This window comes from Pinus tabuliformis, chromosome 6 (genome assembly GCF_031772625.1).
Source record: "Pinus tabuliformis cultivar Carrire ecotype Pingquan chromosome 6, CPIR1, whole genome shotgun sequence".
In the NCBI taxonomy this organism is placed as follows: Eukaryota; Viridiplantae; Streptophyta; class Pinopsida; order Pinales; family Pinaceae; genus Pinus; species Pinus tabuliformis.
In genome coordinates, this window is record NC_142292.1 from 249318680 (window position 1) to 249340231 (window position 21552).

Genomic DNA, 21552 nt, shown 5'->3' on the forward strand with positions numbered 1-21552 from the left:
ATTTCTATTGTTATTATGCTGGTTATGGACACGTATGGACATGTATTATGATAGTGGCTATGTATGGCTCTCAACATGTTTTTACTTGTAAATGAATGAACAATTTATTTACGGCCTAATGGATGTAATTGCAACTAATGGGTTGAGGCATCAAATATTCTTAGTGATTCTCGGATGAGTATGAGACCCCTATGCTCAGGTTTGTTGTTTAAACATGTAGATTACATAATATTGACATGTTTGACGAAATGATTGTCATGGTTAGTAGGGGTCTAGTCAAGTCGTTGTTCAAGTAATTGTAGTTGTATCATTATTATGTTGTTTCAGTTCTAAAAGTGTCATTGAGTTCTGAGGAGTGACTTGGGATCTAGGCCTAAAAAAGTGGCACAAATATCGGAGTCACAGGCACAGGTCTAAGGATAAAAGTCCCCAGACGCATGCATTCGAATGTTATGGGAGCGTTTGGAGCCTCCTGGACGCATGCTTGTCCAACGTCCGAGGGTTTAATGGTCTAAAAACTTAGTGGGACCCAGGGGCTAGTTACTTGGGTGGTTGGGATGGATCCTGGGAGTTCTGATGTTGATATGGAAGGTTTGTATGGTGTGTTTCCATCTATTCCACTTCCTTAACTGACACGTAGGGAGTCAAATCATATCATAGTAACTTCTCGTTACTTGTTTACCCTAGTTGGCCAGTTACTTGGGTAGATGTGGGAGGAGGGTGTTACATCTTGTCACTCAGTTGGCTCAATAAATTCGAGTTACAGTTCTTGGAGTTCATCTATGCATGCATGATTGCTTATAATTTGTAACAATCCAATTCAGTTATTTCCAGTTGTATTCAGTTAAACTAGTTCTAATTGTTGAGAGAACTAGTTGGAGGCCAATTGTGCAATGGGACAACAGTCTAACTCAGAGGCCATCTAGTTAACTAATCAATCAACCAAAAATAGCTCATGCATGCAATGAATTCAAATTGTTCATTTGTGGTGGAGATTCAAAGACAGTGTAACATTAGTTGTAGACTAGTTTTGAGTGTACAAGTGTTGCATGCAATCAATGATCAATCCTTGGGAATTGTGCAATCAATTGGAGGAAAATTCCTAAAAAATAGAGGCTTAATTCCTTAGGATTTGCACAAGGAAATAGGAACTCAGGTGGAGGCAGAAATTTACGAAGTCTGGGTCAGATATTTTCATTGAGCTAAGAGAACAATTATTCACTTGCAGGTTGATCTCAGGGTAAGCAAGCAATTGTAATGAATTCTCTATTTATATGATTAATGCAAGTAGTCTTACAGGGTTTTTACCAATTCGTTTCCCCTAGATATATTTGTGTACTTGTGTATGTGATTGATGCATATTTGTGAATGTTGTTATAAATTGTGAATTAATTTCCGCAGAGCATTAAAGTAGAATTGTGTCTCGTGATTTAGACTAAATTTCTTTAGTAGTCGCATTCTATCACCATATTTCTACATGGTATCAGAGCAAGATTCACATTAGAACAAGAATTTCAAAGTTATTCCTCAGGAGGTTCAAATTTGCAGCTTCAGTGTAGCATGATTTCTTCAGAGTTTGGGAGAATGGCCTTTAACGGACTAAGGTTAGAGTATGCCTTGGAAGGAAACTCAAATTTCATTGCATGGAAGGATCGCATGAAGGAAATGCTTGACGACAATGTATTGTTGGAATATGTCAAGACAAACATTCCAAAACCAAGATCAATTGATGCCCAAAACCTAGCCTAATGGAAGAAAGATGTAGCCAAGGCAAGGAGAATAATCTTGGAAGGCACTGATTGAGTTATTCGAGAATAACATTGACCATAGAGAACTGACCTTCAAAGACAAACTTTGAAACATCATGATGCAGAAGAATGATACTATTTTGTAGTATCTCACCGGATTTACATAAGTACGGGATGGACTTAAAGGGTTGGTGTGAATGTTGCAGAAGATGACCTGGTGAGCCTAGCTCTTCTAGGCCTTCCCAAAAGTTGGCATAGCTACCAGGACTTAGTGAACGGGAGGGAGAAATTACCAAATTGGGAATGCTTATGGTTTGATTTGGTACAAGAAGAGATTAGGAAAAATACCAGAGATGGAAGTTCATCCAAGGGAGAGGATGAAGAAAATTTTGCATTGGTTGGAAAGGGCAAGAAGGGAAAAGGGAAGAAATCTTAAACCAAACTAGAATCCAGCTAAGGGGGCAAGAAGAAAGACTTGTCCAAAATAAAATGCTTCAATTGTCATGAATTTGGGCACTATGCTACAAAGTATCCACACAAAAATTCTAGCAAGAACAACTTAGGATGAGGAGCAGATGAAGCATTGGCTTCTCAGTTCGAGCTAGACTTCACCCTTATCGCATGCATGGACATCATTGTGATGGGGAGTGTGTGGTACTTGGACTTAGGTGCCTCTTGATGAGCGCTAGTATTGTAGCAAGGATGCTGCAACTCCTGGGCTACCAGCTTTACTTATCAACCTGGGGTTTGTACAAACTTGGAGGTGACAGTGTTGTATGCACAAGTAAAAGTGATGGTTCTGCCTGTTGTCACTGTTCAGCTGGCGAGAGACCACTAGGGTTCCAAGCCAGACTTCTATAGAGTCAAAAGAAGCTTGATTCTTTGATGGAATAAAGGAAAATCTACTCTAAGAGAGTTACTCTACTACAGTAATGGAGAAAGCCAACATGTAATGTTAAACCACACCATACCCTAATTAACCATTTAAGAAGTTATGCTAAGCAGAAATGCTAAATCACCAATAAACAAATGCTACTATCTAAGTTGCAAAAGTAGAAAAACATCAAACAATACTATTGTGCAAGTAAAGACACTAAACTAAATCTGTTTTCACTTTTTTAGTCTTTTTAGGCAAAATCAAGTATGCAAACTAATTGTTCTTGTGGATGTGACAGGTGGATTGAAGGTGCTTGAGGATGGCTAGAAGGTTTATGAAATGGTTGGATGGTGTGGAGGGGTCATAGGAGGCTTTTTGTGACTTCCTAGAGGTTTCCCATCAATTCAGCCTCAAAACAGGTCGTTTTAGGAAAACCTACAGGATGTACTAGAAACCTATAGGATGATCCTGTAGGAATTACAGGAAACCTATAGGATACAACCGAGAGCTAATTGTGAGGTGTTGGGAAGCTTAGGAAAGGTGTGTGATGGGTGGAATGGAGTGTTAGAAGGTCTAGGAGCACTTAGGAGTCAATATCTAAGATAAGAGATGGCTAGATTCGCTCAATCTGTTTAGGAGAATTTCAATGAAAAATGATGAAAAAATAGTGAGGGTGATGGTGAAGACAAGAGATGGCTACTATGGATGAACTAGAAGGGGGCTGCTAGCTATGAAGTCTTGGTCTCCTCCTGAAGCACCTACTTTGCATAAAACATGTGTGTCTTCCAAAAAAACTATGCAACAAGATACATTTTCATAAACTAGAAGCATGAATCAACTGCCTATATTATGCATGAAGAAAGTTATTGAAGGGAATGAAAGAATGAGTGAGATATTATTACAGAAATGGAGATGGGAAAATATGACAATGAAATCTGCCTTGCAACATTAACCAAATACTGAATTAAATACAACAAACTCCAAAGCTCATAAAAGAACTAGAAATATGTGTTTTTGGGGCTGCTGAAGGGTCCCTTCCTCAAGTCATGGTCCGAGAGGAGGTGAGGTCGAGACACCTGCTGACAACCTTGTGCTGATCGTTTTTCTCCTTGCTAACCTGCTACTTGAAATAAGGCACAAATGGAAGCAAATTATCACACAACCAATCTAAGCTACACTACTTGTAATGGAAATGCATCTAATAAGCAAATTAACAATTAAGCTATGAATCTACACTAAGCATACATGTACAATAAAGAGGAGCCTTGGCTGTTAGGGTTGGGACCTAACCCAAGAGCTTCAACCCTCTGAGTTAACTCAGTGTTGGCTCAAAGCAAAACTCATTCTTATTACCAAAACAACAAATTATATCAAAAGAACTGTCACAAGTCTTGCAGCTTGAAAATAGAGTAGAGTTTTACAATGAAAATCTGAATCCTACTGAGGTCCTAGGCCTCTCTACTTATACATTTGAAGTCTTTAACGAATTCCTTAAAACTAGGGAGGCTCGTCTCGCAAACTCGAGATAAATTGGTGCTTTTTCTCTCACTTGCTCGGTTGTCTTCTAGTCCTCGTGATTTGGTTATTTGCACTCCGAGCTGATGGAGGAATATTTGAATGGAGGGGTAGTAAATGAAGAGGATTTACCTCCTATAATCCCTCTCCCTTGTCCCATTCGTGTTTTTACCTTGGTCTTTGCCAAAATTCCTTGGTTTTCTCCTTTAATCCTGCATTAAATGCACATTAGACCACAAAGCAAAATATCCAACTCTAACTCATCTCATTAAAAAAATATAATCAAAAGCATGCAATAAGTTACGAGAATAGTTGGTTTGACTAAGCTAGGAGGTGAATTAAGGCCCATATAATTACCCAATGATGAGGCTCATCATCAACCCCCTACTGAAAGTGTTGCTCATCCTTTGAGCAACTTAGTCAATATCCATATCCTTCATGGCTCTGGTAGCCTCTCTGACATCCCATGCCTCTGTTGTGGTCTCCTCTTCTTGTTCATAGAAGCCTGCTTTCTTTTCTACCTCTTCCCACCGCCTCTTTTCTTCTTATTCTCTTCTCCTTTCTAGCATCCCTAAGAGTAGTGGTGGACTTAGTTTTAGGCCTATCCAATTGATCTTCAACCTTTACATAGATAGCTTATACATAGGTGTCCTGTTGAGTGCCTCTCTCAACCTTTGAGGGGAGTGATATTCTCTTATCTTTAAGTTGTATGGCAGGGTGTTCCATCTCCTCAGGCAAGCATGTATACTATCATCTCCTAGCAGCCTAAACATGTCCTCAAAATGTGAAATTGCTTGCTCTTGGGCAACAAGATATCTAGGTGCCAATTGAGGATCATTTGAAATCAAATTATGGGTACTGATGAGGGCCATGGGATTTGATTATTCAGCTCTGATCAAAATAGGTTCAGTTTGCTCTCTTGCCAATATCCTTTTCATCTCTGCAGCTCTTGACTCCTCATGGTTCATCCATGATGCCAAAGCCATTAATTATAGATCTCCTAGCTTGGCATTAGGGTCCCATACATTCATGTCTGTGAGGGCCATGTTGTGCAAATAAAACTAAGCCATTTTGGCCCTATCCTCTAGTGTACTACAACCATTGTTCTTTGAGGTAGAGAGCATAGGATTTAGCTGGCATCCTACACTGGATTGCCTCCAAGGAGAGGCTGGCCATACATGCCAATTGGTTCTCTCTTTCCTGCAATTGTCCCCTCAGCCATGCATTTTTTGTCTCTAGTTGATTTCTCATTATGGCTTCTCTGTCCCTCAAGCCACTTAGCTCTCTGCCCATTTCTTTGAGTTTCTCTTCCATGTGCCCAATGTCTTCCACCCCCTTTGATTTGGCGATCTACATCCATCGGTGAGTTCTGGCCCTCTCCTTCTCAAGCTCGAAGAATAATGGGATGGCAAATTTTTGAGGTATGACCCTGCCTCCTTCAATAAACCAGTAATAAGAGTCCAGGTTAGGTTGGGGGCGGGTTCTTTTGTCTTTGGGTCCTCCTCTTTAGCTTCTTGCTGCTCCCCTACCTTCCTTTCCAATTTCTATGCCTCCTGTAGATTCAACAGAGTATCCTGTAGGATTGTTTTTGCTTCCTGTAAATTTTGTTGTGGATCCTGCAGGATTGCTTTACCCTTTGAGGAAGTTGATCTAGTAGTATGCCTCCTCACATAGGTGATAGGGGACTTAGGGGAAGGCATTTTGTATTTTTGTGCAGGGGAATCTTCAATCACAATGGGAATTTTGGTTGATGTTTGTTGCTTCCCCTGTCTTATTCTTGTGCTTTTTCTTGTCCTGAAATATAGTGGGGTCTACCTCTGCGTTTTTCCTTTTTTCTTGATTGGGGTGTTGAGAGTAGTGAGGGCAGTTGTTGCCTCTCTCCTAGGGGCCTCTAGAGACACCCTAGGCAACTCCTCCTTGTTTTCTGTCCCCTCTATTCTATTGGATTCTTCCTCTCTGTCTTTCATGTCTTCTTCTTCTTGTAGATCTTAATCATCTCTATCGATTTCCTCCTTAATTTCCTCCCCTATTTCTTCATCATCCGCCTTCTCTTCTCCCTCTTCTTCTTCATCTTCATCATGTTCTTATGTGTCAGCTCCTTCTTCATCCATCTCATCCTCATCTCCTTATGTATCTTCCTTTTCACTGATAGTAGGACCAACATCATAAGTGAGGGCTTTGATGTCATCCTCTGCTGGCATGTCTCTGAAGACTGACCATGTTATAGGAGTTCTGAGGTTTTGGATGGTATCTTCTATGAGGATCCTAATCAACCCATGGTGAGCTAATTGTTGGGAATTACCCTCCTTCACTTTGATGCTTGAGTCTATGAGTAATTGAAGCAAGAAATATGGTATGTTGAGCCTTTGGTGAGGGGTGTTTCTGCTCCAAATCTTAATACTTCAAGGATCCTAAAATGATAGCCATAGACAACACTATACCTACCCTCACATGATATATATTTAATTAGTTGGTAGCCTACCTCATTCCATGGATATGGTAGACTTTCCCTCCTTACTCCATTTTTGTCCTCAATGGGTTCCTCACCTTCTAAAAAGAATTTTATTTTGCCAACCTGGCTATCTCCTTTGTCTTATTTTCTCCATGGTATTCGTAGGGGAAGTGCGGTGACTCTGTTGATGAGTTCATGGGTGAGATCTATAGTGAGGCCCCTTATTATAATAGTGGCATGGATTCTGGTGTCTGAAGTGAGGGAGAGAGCAAATTCTTGAGCCACCTCATCATCATACCCTCTCAATTTTTCAAAAAACCCCATCCAATTAGGTCTTGTGAAGATTTCAAGCACTTGGGGGTGTTTTTGGATTCTCACAGTGTTTGTGGCATCTCTCCTATTAAACCCTCCTGTCATCTTGATGGTGAAGCTTGAGGAGAAAATGGGAGGGTTGAAACAATATTTTAAATGCAGGAGCAAAACAGAGATGATTCTGTATTTAATTCCCTTCACAAAGTTGCTAAATTCACTCAAATTTAGAGTATCCTTGGTTCATTTACTAGCAAAGGGGAATGTAATTTTACCTCTTTATACTGCTTACAGTGGTCAACTCCCGTGATATCCCTTCTGGACTCTTCTCTGCCAATCTTGTAGACAATCTCTGTGTATCCTATAGACAGTCTCTATGTATCCTGTAGGAATTCCTGTGCATGCTCCTATAGGAATTCCTATGCATGCTCTTGTAGGAATTCCTGTGTTGTGAACGATGGATCCTTGCTTCCAGTGGGTTGCCTAGGTTATGAGAGCGACTTGAGTGAGGGAGTTTCGAGGAGGTGAAATGCATGAATGCATGGGAACGATGTTTTATTTCCTCTTATGGTGATTCAAGGTGAGGTGGTGTGCTGACAGCAAAGATACGTTGCCATTTTTGGACCGTTGGTCCCCACTACCACCTCATCATTTCCCACTCCTCGTAATCATCTCCCACCTTGTAGATCCGTAGTTTAACCGCTTTTTGTCCTACTCCTGCTCTGTCTCTGAGTTGACTGTAGCCATGTGTGAGAGGACACCCGATTGTGCATGTGTGACTGAATGAAGGTGGCCAAGTTAACTGGCCACCTTTTCACTTATAAACCAACTATCTCGTAACCCTTCCAATTTTTGACTACATGATGCATATGAGAGAGCCAGCAGGATACTTACCAGTGGTTTCTGTTGTTCCTTAAGAAACCAATTTCCTGGCTGTGGGGAAATTGCGCTTAAGACAGTAATATATATTATTTACTGTCACTTATTGTTTGTTGTGTTCTCAAATGAAGGACCTGGAAAACTTGGTCTTTAACTCTTAATACATGTATAACCAGAACATTGTTGAGCCCTGAAACTACATCTATCCTACACATTTTCCTAGACTTTTTCCCCTCACTAGTACCTCATAAGCTATCAGAGATCATTGCATATTGATTCTAAAAGAGCATTTAAGTGGTTTTCTAACTATGTTTTTGTGTTTTCTGTTTGAATTAGATTTTGCTCATTAGCTGCGGAATGCAGCCACTTTCCGCAGCTGATTCAACTTTTTGTAGATGTTTTTGTTGATCTCTATATTACAGGTGTCATCAAGCAAAACAAGGCACGTGGGAAGTCCAAGAATGATCTGGACATGGATCAGGTCCTATTGGTTTAGCCGGATTCATGAAGGAAAGTCGTGGTCAAACAAAGGAGTCCTACAGCAACAGGTCTCTGTTTTTCAACATGTGAAGGGTCCGAGGTCGTTCCTAGATCTCTGGGTTCATTTTGACAGCTGTAGATTGCCCCCACGACGCAAATCCAACAACCATCTTTTGATAGATTGAATGATCTCAGCAACCATCATGCTAAACCCACGAATGCTGTCTTTTTACGGGTCCTCTGTTGAAGGTGTTTCATGAGAAAACAGTTATGTAATTTCCCTTATAAATAACGTGTTTGCAAATGCATGTAGAGTTATTTTTTGATGTCGTTTTGTTGTTAGTCATTGTACTATGCTGTGAACTGGTCCTGCTGTTGTAACGAGAGGAGTCTTCCTCTGTTTTGCAATATATCAAGACTCTGTTTTATATGACTGTGTGAGCGTAATTCCAGACTGATAACGTGTTGACCAAGGCCGTGCAGAGGGCCCCTGCACGCTGAGGTTTTGTTTTCTTTATTGCTGTACAGTTTTATGTATTGTTTCCTTATTTCCATTGTACATATTTCATAATTCGTTCACCTGTGTATATTTCATAAGATAGTCATGGTGTTAACATTACAGTCCTGTACATGATTTTTCAAGTATTGTATATTGTTTCTAACACTGATCAGTGTGTGTTTCAGGATAGGCTAGGCACGGGCATTTTCACACAATTTTTACGATAACTAGTGACATGAGATTAGCCTCTCTGCTGACTTTGCTTTTCTTAGCTTTTCAATTTTGGTTATGCTTTGATTTCAGTTTTATTCATTTGCTTTGTCAATTAGTTTAGATATCAAATTCCTCATATCATTGACGTTATCTCCAGAGCCATAGCTTAGACTACTTGGCGAGCTATCGGACTATGAATGATGTGATTTGATTTTAACTTTATTTTTCTGCAATTAGATATCAAATTCCTCATATCATTGACGTTATCTCCAGAGCCATATCTTAGCCTACTTGGCAAGCTATTGGACTATGAATGATGTGATTTGATTTTAACTTTATTTTTTAGCAATTAGATATCAAATTCCTCATATCATTGACGTTATCTCCAGAGCCATAGCTTAGACTACTTGGCGAGCTATCGGACTATGAATGATGTGATTTGATTTTAACTTTGTTTCTCTGCAATTAGATATCAATCCTCATATTATTGACGTTATCTCCAGAGCCATAGCTTAGACTACTTGGCGAGCTATCGGACTATAAATGAAGTGAATTGATTTTAATTTTATTAGTTTGTAGTTTTTGATTTGTTTAAGTGCAATAGCTTAACTTTTATTTCTATATTTAGATAAGCAGCAGAGATAGAGATTTCATGATCAGTAGTTCATCATTTGTTTGATTTAAGTAGCTGCACATTTACATTCTTGTTTAAGCTGCTCATTTACATTCTTGTTCAAGTATTGATTTCATCACTAGTATGTTTTAAGACCTTCTGAAGTGTTAAGTTCTGGAAGTCATCATAAAGGACATAATTGCCTTAAAATCTATACCCAAACCTGCTTTCTAAAGTATTCTTAAAACTTAGGAATAGGATTATCATTTGCATTAGGAGACAAACCGAGATAAAACCCCAAAAAACAAGATAAAATTGATAAAAAGTAAGAAAGAGGTTGTCTTGGACATATAGTGCGCCACACTTCATCAGTTTACGACTCCCGGATTGATAATTAATGTAGCAATTTAGGACATACTAAATTGACTAAACAAACATCTCAGAATGCCATTTGTTGCTAGATATAAATGATGAATGAAGAAAGTTTGAAGGAGAAGTTAAAGATAATATGTTGATCTTTCACAGAAACTACTATCTGTAACTTAGAGTAACTATGATGATAAAAAAGATGACTCTTTATCAGATGAATGTTCAAGTGAATTGATGCCTGATGCAGACAATGTAGGAATTGGTGTAATTGGAATCTTAGACCTTCCAACCCTCTTTGAAAATAGCCTTTTAGGATCTGAAAGAGCTTGAACCTTCTTTTGTGAATTGTCTGATCTTGTATGGGGCCTTCTTGAAGCCAGAGTTATTACTTTGATTCAAAACAGCCAAATATTTCCTCCTCGCTAAACAACCAGAGGAAAATATTGAAACCCAGGGAAAAATCTTCTTATCTTCTCTCCCCGGCAACGAGGCCAATTAATGTTGTACCTTAAGAAACCAATTTCCTGGTTGTAGGGAAATTGTGCTTAAGACATTAATAAATATTATTTACTCTCACTTATTTGTCACTTAGATATATGTTGTGTCTTTAAGTGAAGGACCTAGAAACTTGGTCTTTAACCCTTAGTACATGTATAACCAAAACATCTCAGAATGCCATTTGCTGCTAGATATAAATGATGAATGAAGAAAGCTTGAAGGAAAAGTTAAAGATAGTATGTTGATCTTTCACAGAAACTACTATGCATCACTTAGAAGAATTATGGAAATGAGAATTGAATCATAGACAATATGTTGCTTAACACAGAAACTACTATCTGTGACTTTGGGAGAAGTTAAAGATAACATGTTGATCTCTCACAAAAACTATTATCTATAACTTAGAAAAGAAGGTGGGAACTTCAAGTATAGGAGAACTCTTTTAAGGGATTTTAACTTTATCTACATAAGCAAATAAAGACCTACAGCTTCATTACTATACTTGAAAGAAGAAAACATAACATGACACATAACAGACAAGATTACAAAATCATACCCAAAAACTCATGGAAACTTCTGATTCTTTCATTAATCAACGATGATATCAGGAATACAGTGGCCTAGTCTCCAGGTTCTCCAAAATTCCAACAACCAACCCTTTCTCTGTAAATTTTCCTCTTCTTATACATTATGAAACAGTTGTTGATCTCTGAAACTATCAAACTACTAAAATTGTTTCTCTAACTATCTGAATTAAAAACTATTATCGGATTTTACAGAGGGCAAAAGACACCTCCAAGAACATGAAATAACAAGAACATAACTAGATTCAAAAGGGGATGATAACTGCTGGCTTGATCTCTTGATCCGCTACCAAATTCCTCTGTAAATGCCCTAATGATGCTTAATTCGTTTTAGCCGTAATGAAACACGTTTAGTTTGTATAATCTTGGGCTTACATGGGCATTCTGATTGGCCAAAATGCAAAGAAACATATCGGATTATCTTCCTCTTCAGCTACGGCTCTAACCCTGATTTTCCACTTTACACAGTGAAATTAACGCGAACCTCTGATTAATACGAAACTCAAAAGAGTTAATTCTGCTTTATAAACCTGTCAAATCCGCCCGTTCAGTGCTCCGTTGACTTCCATCACAAATCGCAATTGGCCCAATAATCACTGTAAAACTTAACTTATGTACCCTTAGGTCGCATAACTATGGAAGTGTTGGACTTATGCGTAAATCCTTTATACCCGCGCTTTTCTATTGTAAACCTTCTATAATAAAAATATATTATAAAACATGCTTTTTCCGCTTTCAATACGGGCTCTGCACAATTTTCGAAGTATACTTTCCCGTCGATTCATCTGATTTCTCCACCCACACCATGAGGAATTTTCTTGTCTCCTAGTCTCTAGGATTTATCGTATATCCCGCCATACAACGGTCGAGGATTCCTAGGCTTAATCAAGACTCCACCTTCCAGGATTTGCCATATATCTTGTCATTCACCGACCAAGGATTCCTAGACCTGATCAAGGGCACACACCTCTAGGATTTACCATATATCTTGCCATTCACAGATCAAGGATTCCTAGGCCCACCGAGGCACAAAAAATTCAGCTTTACGACAATCCCAGCCCATTTAAGAGATTCCTAGGACATGTGTTACTTCTTTTCAGAGACCGCCTCACTCAGTTTTGAAACTATCTGAAAATCCAGCTTAACCAAATAAAAGAGAACCCATCACACCATGGTTATCCAGAAATGGAAAGGCGAGGTTGAAGAACATTGTCACACCTGAAAAAACCATGCCAATGACAGTAAGAGAACCAAATACACACATGCATGTACCATGTATGCAAAATCTAGTAAGGAAAGCACACATGCAAATCGATACCTGCAAATAATCCCATTGTAGTTGCTAGATGATACTCTTCTTTGCTTTATCTTTGCTTTATCTTTGCTTCCTCTTTTCCTTCTTTGCTTTCCTTGATCCAAAGTTAAAGTGTTGCAAGAAAACTCTAAGTTTCCAAGAGTGTCACAGAGAGAGATAGCTCCAAAACTGAACTAACAAAAGGTTGTGAATTGATCCTCATAAGCATTTTTATTAATAAGGCCTCTATTTTCTTCAATTTCCATTATTTTTCCTTCATTTTCCTCCTCACATGCTATCTGTGACCTTTCACCTTCCCTTTCTCCTATTTTCCATTTTTTTCATCAATAAAATGCCAATTAATGCCTCAACCTTTCCAAAGCCTTTGTCATTGCCTTTACTATTTTCCTTAGCCATAATAAACCAAATGAACACCCACACTAGGATGTTTTTCCCAACATTCATTGGAATACGTGTCCCATGACCTTGGTCATTATTTTTCCTTTATTAACTTTATTCCATGGAATTTTGACCAGGGTTGTTACAAATGCATGGTACATGCATTTGTGTATTTGGTTCATTTGTTTTCATTGGCATGGGTTTTTCCTGGTTGGACAGTGGTTTCAACCTTTCCTTTCCATTTCCAGATACCCATGGTGTGATGGGATTCTTTTGTAGTTGAGCTTTGGATTGTCATAAGGTTTTGGAACTGAGTAAGGTGGTCTCAGGAAAATTCCCACGACTTGGGGGTGGAGGTGGTTTAATCTCTCTAGGAAGCCCTCAACACGTGGGTCGAGACAGGAAAATTCCTCAAGGTAACAGTGAAGAAACTTTGAGACATCCAAGCTTGTTTTAGGCTTTGTGATCGCTTAACTGATTTTTGCGAGATCGCGGTAGCCTGATGGTGAAGGTTGTTTAATCTTCAGGAAGCCCTGGTTATTTATGTCTTAAGATCCCACATTCATGCTTGGAATATGGCATGGGGTGATTCGCTAAAAGAAAGATTTGGTTCAACCCAATCTATGGTTGGGTGGTACATGGAAGTCCCTCACTTGGTTTCCTTTTGAAAAATTAATAAGAGTTATTTCCTATGGTAATCTATGAGCACTTGTACTTGTTATTATGATAATTTGATGGTTGTTCTGTCATGGTTAATATTTTGGTTATCTTTTGGTTATAAGCGTGGTTCTATAATGTGCTCTAGCTATGGATTTGTTCAAAATTTGATAAGTATGTTATGTTAGATCTGAGACTTTTGTGATCCATATTGTAGATAAATGTCTTTCAGAATAATCACATCATTAGGATTTGGTCAACATTTCAAACCAACCAATGTGGTTCATCCTCAACAAGGTGAAAGAAATCGTACAATCTTCAAGAATAAATAGTAAGGATGCATCATTGCCCCAGGTTAGCCATTGAAACCTAGCCGTTGGAGAACAGTCAAACAAAAAAATATTATTTTTATTTAAAAAGTTTTAATATTTTTATTTTTATTTTTAAAAAATTAATATTTTGATATTATTTAAAAACTCAAGAAATTTTTATATACTTTTTATTTAAAAATAGTTTTAATATTATAATATTATTTAAAATCCCAAAAATATTTTCGATCTAAATAATTTAAAATCCTAAATTTAGTAATACAAAGTTTTAATATTTAGATCAAAATTTAGGATTACTAAATTATTTAGATCTAAAATATTTTTTGGGATTTTAAATAATATTATAATATTAAAACTATTTTTAAATAGAAATATATAAAAATTTCTTGAGTTTCTAAATAATATCAAAATATTTTATTTATTTTTAAATAAAAATAAAAATATTAAAACTTTTTAAATAAAAATAATATTTTCTTGCTTGACTATTTTCTTGTTTGACTGTTCTCCAACGGTTAGTTTTCAACGGCTAACCTGGGGCAATGTTGCATCCTTACTATTTATTCTTGAAGATTGTACGATTTCTTTCACTTTGTCTTGAGGACGAACCACATTGGTTGGTTCGAAACGTCGACCAAATCCTAATGATGTGATTATTCCGAAAGACATTTATCTAAAGTATGCTATGGTTAATGAATGCATGGGCTAACAAGTGTTGTTACAACTATTATGAGAGGGCTAAAGACCCTCTTGGTGATTCTCAAACATGGTTCAGACTCTTATGATCATACATGCTTTCATGACCTGTAGTTTACATGTTTACCATATGTTTGACAAAATCACTGTCATGGTTAGACCTGGTTATGTCAAGTTTTTTATTCAAGTTTGATTGAATGACTTTGTTGTCATGTAATTTATGATTTTGGAAAGTCTCAGGAAATTCTGGGCAGTGTTGTGGAGGTAGGCCTAAAAATGTGGCACTGATCCTTAGATTGCATGTTTAGAACTGGAGGAATTGGACTCAACCGCATGGACGCAGTGTCATGCATGCAATTGGAGGCCTATAACCACACGAATGGCTTGTTATGGGTGTGTTTGTGGGCCCAGGGTAGTGGAAAAGAGCCTCAGCTCAGGGATTGGCTACTAGGGGTTGTTATTTGGCCCTTGAGTGTCTTGTAGGATGTCAAAAAAGTTTCAGTTGTAAGCCTTCATTCATTAATTGGACTTTGGAGGTCGGATCATGTCATAGTAACTCTTTGCCTCACATTTACCTTCGCAGACTGGTGAAATTGGGTAAATGTGGATGGGGGGTTACATATTGGTATTGGACTGGGTTTTCGTTCTCTTTGGGTGATATATGATGTTTGGTCAATTTAATGTTCTTAAATTGCAAGCATAAATTATCGACCGGAGTTGGCAAACTTATGAAGTGCAAGTGCACCATATATGCTAGAAGCCTTTCTTTCAGTTTGTAAGATGATGGTAATATTTGTTTTGGGGATTTTTGTTGTTATCTAGGTTCCTATTAGATTAGAGTTAGATTTCTACAAATTAATGAGTGGAAGTTAAGCTATTGTTAGACTAATCTACGAGGTCATATCTATATCGAGTATCGTTCTAAAATATCTTATGTTAATCATTCTAAAATTATGAACCTTCCTTCGCAGGTAACAAAATTTTGGATTATTAGAAGCAAATTACTCCAGTTGCTTTTAATGCCGTGCTTTGGATGCCCTTCTTGAAAATGGTGGTGTCCATGCTTGGTTTCTTCAGGAAAACCTTCCAGTCTTCTCTTTCAATACCTCTATTTTTGAACCATTTTTCTCCAGTCTGTGGTAGTCCAGTAGCTTTTGTCACTATGAATTTGATGTCTCCTATATCCACTTCGACTCCATCAAAAGCCTTGGCGAAGGATTTGGTCACTTATTTATGGAAGCCATAGAATTTCTCTATAAATTCTAGCCATTGCGGCTTCTGCAACAATTCTTTTGTCTATGGATACCCCTCCAAAAAAAAATTCCCTGTTTGTTCCGTTCTGACTATCACTCCCATGGCCGAGAAGCTTCATTTCAAAAATTGTTTTGTTTGACAGGGTAGGATGACTTGATAGGGTTTTTAGAGTGAAAAGGCCGAGGATGTGAGTGATGGAATAATGAGAGTGTAGGTAGTGAGGGTATATGGGAGTGAGGCAGAATCTAACTGTTAAGAGCATTCATGTTTATGATTTGGGCAACATATAAATGGACCGGGATACGAGTTAGAACATGAGTTATGATAACAAGGAGTGAATGGTGGATTATACTAGATTTGACATGACACTATCACTCTTAGCAATAATGATTTTGATTTTTTGTAATACCATGTCTTTATAATTCATATATGTAATGCTTTGATCCCTATTATTAAATTAAAGAAGTGCATACCTTTGAATTGTTTGCTTGCTAACCTTTGGTTGCCCTTTTTTTATGTTGTCTTCAGGTGATTTGCAGTGGAGGGAGTCAATCATTCCTTCAATTGTATCATCAGAAGTTTTTGTCAAATTGGCTGCAGAAATTTGTCAGGGTTGCAGAAAATCAACAATTCTATAGCCATTTTTTTTTTTAAAGAAAGGGATACAAGAAAATGGAACTCTAGAAAATGGGATACAAAGAAAATTTAAGATGCCAATAATTCTTGGTTTTCACCTTAAATTTTTTGCATAAACATGCCAACAATTGTTGTTTTTCATGTTTATATATATATATATGAAAAAGAGAGTTTTTAAGGTGGAGAAGAAGAAGAATTCTTCTTGACCAACTTCAAATCATAGTTGTTCTGGAAAATCTTTATAAATTCATCCTTTGTCATTGCCTTATGATAGATCCTGAGTCAATGTCCCTTCACTAAGAGAGGAACTTTTTCTTCATCAATAGTCCTAATTTTCATTGCTCCATTATCAAAAATATTTTCAATCTCATAAGGCCCAAGTGAGTGAGTTTGAAACTTTCCTTGGAAATTTTTGAACTTTGAATCAAAGAGTAATGCCTAGTCTCTTCGCTGGAATTTTCTTTCTTTGATGTATTTATCATGCCATTGGGATCTATGTTGATGGACTAAACTAGTCTTCTGGATAACATCTTGCCTTATTTCATCAAGCTCATTGAGTTGTCCCATTCTTTGCTTTTGTGCTTCTGATAAGTCAAGTCCCAATTTGACTACTGTCTTATAGGTCTGAATCTGGAACTCAATTGGAAATAGAACTTGCTTCTTCCCATAAATAATTTCATAGGGAGTATGTCCTATGGTGCTCCTCTATGTGGTACGGTAGGCACACAAAGATTTTGGAAGCTTTTATGCCCAGTCGCTTCTCTGAAAGTGAATTGTCTTGGTGAGGATTACTTCAATCACTTTGTTGGTAGACTCTACTTGTCCATTTGCTTATGGATGGTATGGAGTAGATTTCTGATGCTTGATTTTATATTCTTCCACTATCTTTTGCACTACTCTTGATGTAAATTTATTCCCTTGATCTGTTACAATTTCTCTTGTGACACCAAAACGAGTAAAATTATCCTCAAAAATAAATGAAATGACAACATTTTCAGTGGCAAAAGAAAGTGCTTTAGCTTCTACCCATTTAGTAACATAATCAGTGCATACAAGAAAGTTTTTGTTTTTGTTTTGAAGATGGATTAATTGGTCCAACAAAATCCAAAGCCCATTTTCCAAAAGGCTCAGTGAGTACCTAAGGTTGTAGTGGCATTTCATCTGAAGGAACAAGTTTCCCCATTCTTTGACAACTATCACACCTCTTAACATATTCCTTGGCATCCTTAAAAAGGGAAGGCCAATAATATCCTAAGAGAAGGACTTTATAAACAGTTATTTTGTTAGCAAAATGACCTCCACATGGTTCATCATGGCATGCTTTAAGTATCTCAAGTATTTCATCTTCTCTTACACACCTTCGAATGATGATATCTGGTATTTTCTTGTATAATTGTTCATTTATCCATGAATAAGATGCACTTGTTTGGATTATTCTTCTCTTTTCTCTAGGAAACAAATAGGAGGGTAACTTCTTTGTAACCAAATAATTAGCAATATCTACAAACCAAGGTGATTTAATAGATACTGCAAAAAGATGCTCATCAAGAAATTTGTCCTCTATAGGTGTATAATTGTTATCATTTTGAATTCTAGATAAAAATTCAACAACTATGTTTTGTTTTCTAAGTCGTTCCATAATGGTGATGTTAAATCCTTGTAACAGTAATAGCCATCATGTTACTCTACCATTAGTAATTGGTTTTTTCATTAAATATATAATGGCAAAATGGTCTGTATGAATGAAAGTTTCATAGCCAGTGATTTAATGTCTGAATTTATTAATGACATGAATAACAGTTAAAAACTCATTTTCAGTTACATTATAATTTAGCTCCATAGGAGTTAAATTTTTACTGATATAATAAATGGCATAAGGAGTGAGATATTTTTGTCCTAACACAACTCCTAGAGTTGTGTCTAGAGCATCAGTTGATATATGAAAAGGCAAATTCTGATTAGGTCGTTTTAAGATATGTACTTCAGAGATCTTCCTTTTCAAAGTTTCAAAATCCTTTTCACAATCAGGTCCAACTGAATTCATAGTCTTTGGTGAGTAATTTGAAGAGTGGAGATGTAATATTTGTGAAGTTTTCTGTGAATATTCTATAATATCTAGTAAAACCAAGAAAACTCCTAACATCTCGTTGACAACTTGGGATTGATAATTTGGAAATAATTCCTACCTTAGATGAGTCTACCATAATTCCATTTTCTGAAATATGATGACCTAAAACAATTCCTTCATTAAACATCATAAAAAATTTCTCATGACTTAATGAAAGATTTGCTTCTTTACATCTTATGAGAACTTCTTCTAAATTTTCAAGTGCTTCATCAAACTAATATCCATAAACTGTAAAATCATCCATATACACTTCCACACAATCATGAATAAGATCAAAGAAAATTCCTAGTACTGCTCTTTGGAATGTTGCTGGGGCATTGCATAATCTAAAAGGAAGTGCTCGGTAAGTATAAGTCCCCCATGGATAGGTAAATTTGGTTTTGACTTGATCTTCAAGTGCTACCTGAATTTGATTATACCCACTGGAACCATCCAAGAATGAGAATTTTTTTTCCTGCTAATGTATCTAAAATTTTGGGTTGTGTTATATTCTTTCCACAACTAGCTCCCCTAGTTAATCGGGGGGTCAGAGCCCCCCCTTTGTTGCGCCGATTGCGTAGTAGGGGGGGTGGAAACCTCCCTTATACAAGGGGTTTGAGGGGGGTGGTTAGCCCCCCTCTACGGGGTCTGGGGCAACACCCCAGGGAAATTTTTTTTTGGACACTATATTAGGTGAGCGGACCTACCTATGGTTTTGTGCATTGTTTTCGCACATGGTTTTGGGCGCGATGGTTTTCGGTCCATGGTATTGGATGCTTTGGCATGTATATATATGTATTGTGACATTGAAAGGACCATAATGAAAAATCAAACTGGTAGTCCCGATTTTGGGATCTAGGGGAAAATCTCTGTGTATATGTGTTTTATGTGTTATGCTCTCGCATTATTTATTTTCTGTGTTTTAGAATTCGTATGCAAGTAATTTCTGTACGAGGTTAAAACCTACATAAAACTTGATTTATGAAAGGAAGTGGAAAATGATCTTTCAAAGTAGCTTTATTCAATTCCCTGTAATCAATGCATACTCTCCATTTTCCGTTTTTCTTAGGAACGATTACTAGGGGTGAAACCCATTGACTTTCTGATATTGGATAAATGAAATTTACATTTAACATGTTCTGCAATTCCTCTTTAACGATTTCCTTTAAGTTTTGATTCATTCTTCTTTGTGGTTATCGAACTGGTCTAGCATTTTATTCAATATAAATATGATGCATGCAAGTTTTAGGATTAGTTCCCTTCATATCAGTGTATTCCCATGCATATGCAGAAGAGTGCTTTTGCAATATTTCTACCAATTTCTTTTTTCTGTAATTCTTCTAGGTTTTCATTGATATTAAAAATTTTCCCTGGAAGAATTTATATTGAAGAGTTTCCAAAATTTTCCATAGAATGTAAAGACATTTGTCTAGATGATAGATATTCAATACTATATTGTTCTTGAAAATCCTGCTTATTGTCACAATACAAAGAGGGTTCATTATTTTCTATTGAATTTAAAATTTGATCCTCTTCACTTATTTGTGCAATAGTGAAAACTAGTTGTATATCATTATCATCATCTATCCATTCTTCAGATAAACATGTCTCCTGATCTACAACTGATAAAAGCATCGGTTGTAGCTAACCATGGCCTTCCTAATATTAATGGATGTCCTCCTAAATTATTCTTGGGTGTTAAAATCATGAAATCAACAGGATATTCCCAAGAATCTAAGGATACATATATATCTTCTAACACACCATTAGGCTTAATTACAAACCTATCTGCTAATTGTAACGATGTTGGTGTGTATTGAAGATTAGGAAGCCTCAATTTATCCATAGTTTGTTTTTTCATTATGTTTATGGCTACTCCTAGATCAATTAGTGTGTTTGGTATTTCAGTTCCATTGATGTGTGTTGTCACAATGGGGCTTCCCCGATCTAAATATTTTTGAATTGTTGTCTTCCTCATCATGATATATGCAATTCTCCCAACTAGTTGAATTCTTTTTAATTCTTTTCTTTTTCTTCTTGACCCTTGAGTACTCAATTCCTTAATTGTTTTTGCAAAAAATGGTATTTCTTTTATTGCTTGTAATAAAGGAATTTTTATACAAACATTTTTCAATTCATCTAACATATCATAATCAGGCAATATGATTTGTTTTTCTACTCCTTTATTGATTTTCAACCTTTCATGAAAAGGTGTTCTTGAGACAGATACTGAAGGTTTTTCTATAATAGGAGTATTATTAGAATGTATAGGATTTTTTTATGTTTCAATATTTTCTTTATGAGGAAAATCTCTTCTTCAGAGTCATTATTATCTTTTTGGGAATTCTTTTCCGTTTCCCGAATAACAATAGATGGTTTCTTCTTTTATAATACTCTACCAAACCTTAATTGAACATTATTCAGATCTAATGGAGTTATCATATAAGTTTGAGGATTCTGTCCTTCTAAGTTGTAAACAAGTTGTGAAGTTTCATTGTTTGGATTTGGGAGTGGTTGAACGGGCAATTGATTTGGCCTTTGTGGAAATGGCAAAGAAATTTGTGGATTTACAGAGCTTGAGCTTGAGGTAACTGGTTGGTTTGAGGGAAGTATTGTGGTGGAAAATTTGGATAAGGTGGCAGATATTGTTGATATTGAGAATATCTTCCATAAGGATTTTTCCATCCTTGATTCCAAGATTGTGGTTGAGCCCAACGCTGCCAAGGCATAGGTGGATTCCAATTATTTTGTGAAGATTATGCAAATTGTTGAGGATCAAAGCCTTGAGTTTGATTTGTTTGAGTATTTTGCCATGGTCTTTTGGCAATAAAGTCAAGAGGGTCTACCTAATTTGCATTCCTTCTTCACTGAACACATCCTTAAGACCTGGTATAGAGGGACATTATTTTGTATCATGATTTTCTGCACATATAACACAGGTTTCTATGCTTTTTAAATCTAAAGTACATTCTCTCAGAGCATGTTTCTTTCTACACCTAGGACAAAATATGGATAATGCAGCATTTTCGGATTTCTGCTTGTTTCGTATTTTAAGGGTGTCAATTTTCTCACTGAGACTCCCTAAAATATATGTCTTAAAATTATCAAGCAAACTAGATAATTATGCTCTACTTACTATCTCGACTG